This window comes from Oncorhynchus nerka, linkage group LG1 (assembly GCF_034236695.1).
Source record: "Oncorhynchus nerka isolate Pitt River linkage group LG1, Oner_Uvic_2.0, whole genome shotgun sequence".
Classification (NCBI taxonomy): Eukaryota; Metazoa; Chordata; class Actinopteri; order Salmoniformes; family Salmonidae; genus Oncorhynchus; species Oncorhynchus nerka.
In genome coordinates this window covers 43952283-43959305 of record NC_088396.1, presented here as the reverse complement: position 1 = coordinate 43959305, position 7023 = coordinate 43952283, and positions in this window count along the sequence as shown.

Sequence of the window (7023 nt, the reverse complement as noted above, 5' to 3'; positions counted from 1 at the left end):
GTGTGATAAACGAAAAAAACAGCGATTTCACAACGTAACGTCATTTTTTAAAATTCAAAAAGTAGACGATAAACTTTCACAAAACACTTCGAAATACGTTTGTAATGCTACTTTAGGTATTAGTAAACGTTAATAAGCGATAAAAATCAACCATAGGCGATGTACATATCATTAGCTGTCCTCTTGGAAAAAATTTCAGGAGAGAGCTCTTCCGGAATGATCTGGGCGGAGACCGGAGGTACGTCGTGCCCCCTCTTTCGGTTCAACCAAGAATCAAAGAGGATTAAATTCACAAGATACTCGACTGCATGGGGATGCTGTGGGAGTTGAATGCTCGGTCTTATCTAATTCGGCTCACTGTTAACAATTGCTGGAAGTGGTGCAAGGATATTTATTTCCATTTTCTGTGATCAGGTTTTCCTGCGCTTTCCGATGTAACGCACGTTATGTAATAGCCACAGTCGTGATTTAACCAGTTTTAAAAACGTCCGAGGGTTTCCTATACACACATTCTAACCATATGAACGTACTATATTCCTGGCATGAGTAGCAGGGCGCTGAAATGTTGCGCGATTTTTAACAAAATGTTCAAAAAAGTAGAAGGTAGGAGCAAGAAGTTAAAACCTCTGACTCCCCATCCCGCATGCGGGAGCGTAATCATCGCCTGACAATAATTAGCATAACGCAACGGACAAATATCCCTAGAAAATATTCCTATTCATGAAAACCACAAATTAAATATATTGAGACACAGCTTAGCCTTTTGTTAATCACCCTGTCATCTCAGATTTTCAAAATATGCTTTACAGCCAAAGCTAGACAAGCATTTGTGTAAGTTTATCGATAGCCTAACATAGCATTTTGTCCAGCTAGCAGCAGGTAACTTGGTCACGGAAATCAGAAAAGCAATCAAATTAAATCGTTTACCTTTGATGAGCTTCGGATGTTTTCACTCACGAGACTCCCAGTTAGATAGCAAATGTTCCTTTTTTCCAAAAATATTATTTTTGTAGGAAAAATAGCTCCGTTTTGTTCTTCACCTTTGGCTGAGAAATCGCCCGGAAATTGCAGTCACGAAATGGCTAAAAATATTCCAAATTAGCTCCATAATATCGACAGAAACATGGCAAACGTTGTGTATAATCAATCCTCAAGGTGTTTTTCTAATATCTATTCAATAATATATCCATAGGGACAATTAGTTTTTCAGTAGGACCGATTGGAGTAATGGCTACCTCTGTATCTTACATGAGAATCTCTCTGGGAGTATCAGGTGACCACTTGCGCAATGTAGCCGCTTACGGGTATTCTTCAACATAAATGCGTAAAACTATGTCACAATGCTGTAGACACCTTGGGGAATATGGAGAAAGAGTAATCTGGTTGATAGCCCATTCACTGCTCAATAGGGACTCATTTTAACGCAGCGCTTTCAAAACAGGAGGCACTTCCAGATTGGATTTTTCTCAGGCTTTCGCCTACAACATCAGTTCTGTTATACTCACAGACAATATTTTTACAGTTTTGGAAACTTTAGAGTTTTCTATTCTAAGCTGTCAATTATATGCATATTCTAGCATCTTGTCCTGACAAAATATCCCGTTTACTATGGGAACGTTTTTTTTCTCCAAAAATGAAAATACTGCCCCCTAGTCACAACGGCAGCGCGTAAAAATATAAAAAAATGGGGGAAAAACGAGGTGAATTAAACTTCTGTTGTACATCTGATAAAGCACATGGTCCTTGAGGCAAATAAGCATTTTTTTTTTTTACTCCTTTTAGAATATGTAATTGGTCGTCTTCCTAGTCGTGGATAATAATTATGAAAAACTGGTGTGTGACAATGTCAAATTACATGACAACGTGTCTGCCTCATTGCTAATTTCCATATAGACAGAACGTGATAAATAATTGGTCCATAACCGCCACTTCTCACCTGCAATATAATTTACAATGGCGGGCGTACGGGACACCAACTCTCCTGAAAGTCACAGTCCGCATCACTGGATCTGTGGAGTTTGTACTGTACAAATACATGTAAGATTTCTGGACAATGAACAAACCAGTTCACGATCTCAATCTTAGCTCCATGCTAAGCTTCATTCATCTCATAAATATACAATGTCAGATACATAGAAAAAGCTGTGGTAGCCTAACCTACTTATAGATTCTGACACCTCTAAATGTGCTCTACCATTCAATAGCAAATCATCACCAGCGTCATTTCATTTTAACGACGGAGGACAGTCATCCCATGTGTTTGATTAAACAGTGGGCTCGGCAGCTTGATGGGAATGTGCTGACAGATTGAGTCCCAAATGGCACCCTATTCCCTATAGCCCCTAGGGCACTGGTCAAAAGTAAAGTAGTGCACCACACAAGTAACAGGGTTTCGGGAACAGGGTACCATTTGGGACGGGCCCATAGTGGTGATGAAGCTGGTCTGGAAGGCCTGTGATAACTCTGTTAGACTTGGCGTTAATTTACTGGAGGCCTACTCTATAGTGTTATTACATTGTCCCATGACTGAACATGTATATTTGGCCCGTCTAGATAGGCTAGCCCACTCTATATCCAGAGAGAGAGAGCTTTGTCACGGTAATGTTGCGACAAATTGAGTGTGGCGGTAGGACTGGTGTGGGTTCGCCCAGCAAACCAAAAGGCCCAGCAAACCGGATAATTTAAAATCTTGGCTGACCACTAACTATTGTACATTTACATTTACATTTGTAATTTACCGGATAATTTAGGATAATCTTGGCAGGATAAATTAGGTTTCCATCACAACAGGATACTAACTATTGTAATTGGCCGGTACCAACAGCTGGATGGAGAGCAGCTTACCATCTGTTACCTCTGAGACTATCTCTGAGGATATAGCATGGCGGACGTGATGTATTGCCCATAATCAACAGAACACCCTGTTGTCGTCTGAAATGATTGTAGGGGGAACACTCCAAGAATGTACCAATGACAGTGCCATCACCGTGCTGGACCTGTGCCCTTTACACCAGTCAATGTTCATGTTTGATTACCCCACACCACAGCAATGGGAGGGATATGATATCTTTGTTGCCACGGAGACAATCCTATAGTGAGTTTCTGTCAACCATTTTGTTTAGAAGATTTCTCTCCCTATTGATTTGTCACAGTATTTTCCCGCTGAGTGACCCGAGAGGCTGACTCGACAGCAGGCCAACCATGACAGGACAGGATAAATTCCCCTTGGTATTGATTGTAGGTCAGAATTTGCCTGGGAGGAGGCTTTGATATGGCAAGAACGGAGACAATTTCTGCACTCTGAGCACTGAGGAGGTTGACTCTTCCCTCTACAAAATTAGAAATCAGTTGAAGTGAAATATCCCTATCAGGAACTCATGCATGTGAGCAAGATAACTAAGAGTGTTGCTTGGAGGTGATTTTTAATGACCTCTCCGGTACAGAAGGATCAATGCTCGAGGAGCAGCATGCCTGACTATTAACCTGGCTCTGATCGCTCATGCCTCTTCAAAGACTGACAAGACAAGGTCCCAGGGTACCGCTAGACAGGGGCGTCATACATCCATTATTTTAAAAAGGACCCTACTGTGGAAAGGGGAGATTCTCACAAACACGAAGGTCTTTTCCGTATTGATTTACTTCCACAACAAGTATCACGGGACTCGTCTGGTACTGTTTTTTTTTTTTTTAACGAATGGAAGTATGAAGGTAGTTTTGTGCCCACCCAAAAAAGGGGTTAAATGCAGTATTATATATATATTTCCTATATCTCATAGGACAGACACTTCAAAACCTGGTTTCGTATGATTTACTTTTGGACTGTCCTTTTTGCCATTCATGCTAAAACCAACTTAATAAAATTGCTAGGTGGCTAGTATTACAGAGAAACAACAAAATGATTCAGTTTTATTTATTCATCAAGAAAGAATCAATAGCCTACATAGCTTTATCAAATTAATTTACAAACATACCTCTCGAGAGTCCTGCCCATCACCGGCATAGTCTTTGACTTGTCCAGTCATTGTGCCCTCTCAAAATACCGCTGACAGATCTTTTTATAAATAATGGTGATCAAACATGGACTTAAAAATGAAGTTGAGTAATTAATTGAATATCTAGAAAAATATATATAAAATAATAAGAATATATATTTTAAATGACTTTTTTTATTTGTTTTATCTGATGCTGCACGTGCCCTTGTGCTTCCTTTGGGCATGACACATCAACACATTGTCACGTTCTGACCTTTGTTTTATATTTGAGTATGGTCAGGGCGTGAGTTGGGGTGGGCAGTCTGTTTGTTTTTCTATGATTTGGGGATTTGTATGTTTCGGCCTAGTATGGTTCTCAATCAGAGGCAGGTGTCATTAGTTGTCTCTGATTGAGAATCATACTTAGGTAGCCTGGGTTTCACTGTTTGTTTGTGGGTGATTGTCTATGTTGATGGCTTGTGTCAACACAGTTCTCATTAGCTTCACGGTCGTTATTTCGTTTATTGGTTTTGTATAGTGTGTTTCAGTGTTCAGTGTTTTCTTTATTAAAATTCAAGATGAACACAAACCACGCCGCATATTGGTCCTCCGATCCTTCTCGCCTCTCCTCTTCAGATGAAGAGGAGGAAGACCGTGACACACATTTACCTCATTGAAGAAACATGCTTCTTACATGATCATTTTGCGGTAGCTTTTCTTCACTTCATTTTTCAAAAACCTTAATACTGTGACTGACACAATGATTTGCAAGTAAATAGAAGTGATTCCAGATGTGCTGCTGTAGTAGTTGAACAAGAGAACTGGCTTAAATCACAATCTCGTTGTCCCATAAATGAGTAAAAGATGAATAGAGCCGTGAGAGGAGACAGCCAGTTAATCTATTTACACAGCTTTCTGGAAAAAGGAAACCTGATGAGCGGGTTGGAGCCCTGGGTGATAAGTGGATTGGGAAACAAACCCTCAGACTGCATTGTCTACTCTACTATGAAAGGGTTGAGCCGTATTTCAACTTAACGAGTCGTCTCTGCCTCTTCCGGAAATAAGCTACAATTATTAGCAGTAATGAAAATATACAAATTACAACAAGATTGCGAAACGTGTTATATGGAGGAATACAGTAAATGCTATGCGGCCTGCGATAAGCAGCCACCACTACATTTTACTATAGCAGACTTAAAAAAAAAAAAAAGCATTTTTAATGGCCCATGCGTGTGTGTTGCATATTTTATTGACCTGGTGTGCATGCAGCTGAGGTTTTATGTTTAAATGGTCCTGTAAAAGCAGCTAGGTGAAACTCAACCATTTCTCCTGACTATGGCTTTTATTAAAATGTCAAGAGTACCACAGAAACCTTTTTATGGAGACTTAGCGGTGTTGGGTATGGCTTGGTGTTAGGAAGGTGGTGGTGCAGGTTGGTTTGTTCAATGGACCGTGACCCACAGCTGAGGTGACAGATAACATGAGCCCATTGGTACCTGCCGGGACACACGACACTCCCATCACCTGCCACAACATCACGCCGAGGTCACAGGGAGTCATTGGAGTAACACATAAATGCATCACCTCAGAGCTTTGTGCATTAAATACAAGCTGACATGTACCTGTTTACTATAAAGTGTTGTCATTTAGATTTATGTTGTCACTAAAATGGTTGGTGTCATATTTCACCTCCAGTGAGCAGGTTTGCTATTTTTGTAACAGCAAATATAACGCTTAAGGACATGAAATGGTAAATAATTATTGCTGTGTATTTATTTTTGAATTCATTAACATTATTAACCTTATAACCAATTGAACGGAGCTGGAAATAGCTATATGGTCTAATTGACAGCCCTGAATATTTAGTTTCCATGACAATCAGCTTCAAGGTAAATCGCTCACAAAAGGGAATCCATAATGGTTCAGTAGAGTTGGATAAAACTGCAATACCTGAACCAGAAAGAAATGCAGGATAAAAAGGGAAAATATGAAAGATGTGAGAATTCATGGTGTGAACCGACACAACAAAACCTTCACTCATGATTATATGAAACAACAAGCAAATGCCACAAGAGACCACCCACTAATTCACACTATCATTCAAAACGATTCAGTGTTGCATCCCCTTCCACTATAACACTCTCTGGCTGTGAATTCACCATAGGGGCACGGTACAGGGCACACGAGGTGACAGAAGTTACGCCTAAGGTCTTGCTGTGCCTGTGCCCAGCGCCTCTGCAGTATACCGTGACTTCACATCCTTAACTGGGGCTGAATGACGGTAATGCAGCCTGACAGCGTGGTGGGAATCTTAGAATTGGTGGCCACAAAAATGTCCTTTTTATTTTTCATCCCATTTTCTCCCTTTTTTTCTCTCTTTAACTTCTCAGCCTCGCTTGGGTTGGCCGCCAGCAAGGCTTGTCAGCTGACTTTGCGTGCCACTGTGATGGCGAGGGGTGACAGTGGTGCTGGAAACACATGAAGAGACACAAACAAAGAGAGAGAGATGGGGGGTGGGGGCATGGGTACTTTGGCAGTCTCTAGAATACGGTTAAGATCATTGAATGTCATACTGTGAAAATTACTTTGCTCTAACTATCAGGTTAGGATTCAATGGCACATTGTAATTACCTACATTCTCAGCGGTTCAATGAAAAGTCAATAAAGGGAAAGGCAGAGAGTAGTTCTCCTTTTCTCACAACAGCGCCATGTCCAAACACAAGTCAATGTTTAATTCACCAATTAAAATGCGTGACCACACAAACACATGTTGCCACTTATTCTCCCCTAACAAGCCGTTAGTATTCTGAAAATGTTGTTTGCATGGTTCTGTAACTGAGTGAATTCATATGGACTGATCAGTTTGAGCATCAGCTACTACATCGAATTAATACGTTCAATTGTGTATTTACAGTTTGTACAATGCACATACGTGTCCTTTACTGTGCTGTTAACATTCTTGACATTTTGTTCTTGGATTTTTGCTCACAGTCCAGTGAGGTAGTATCCTTGAGGTGTTCCACAAGTCAAATCGAAGCGAGAAAATACACTG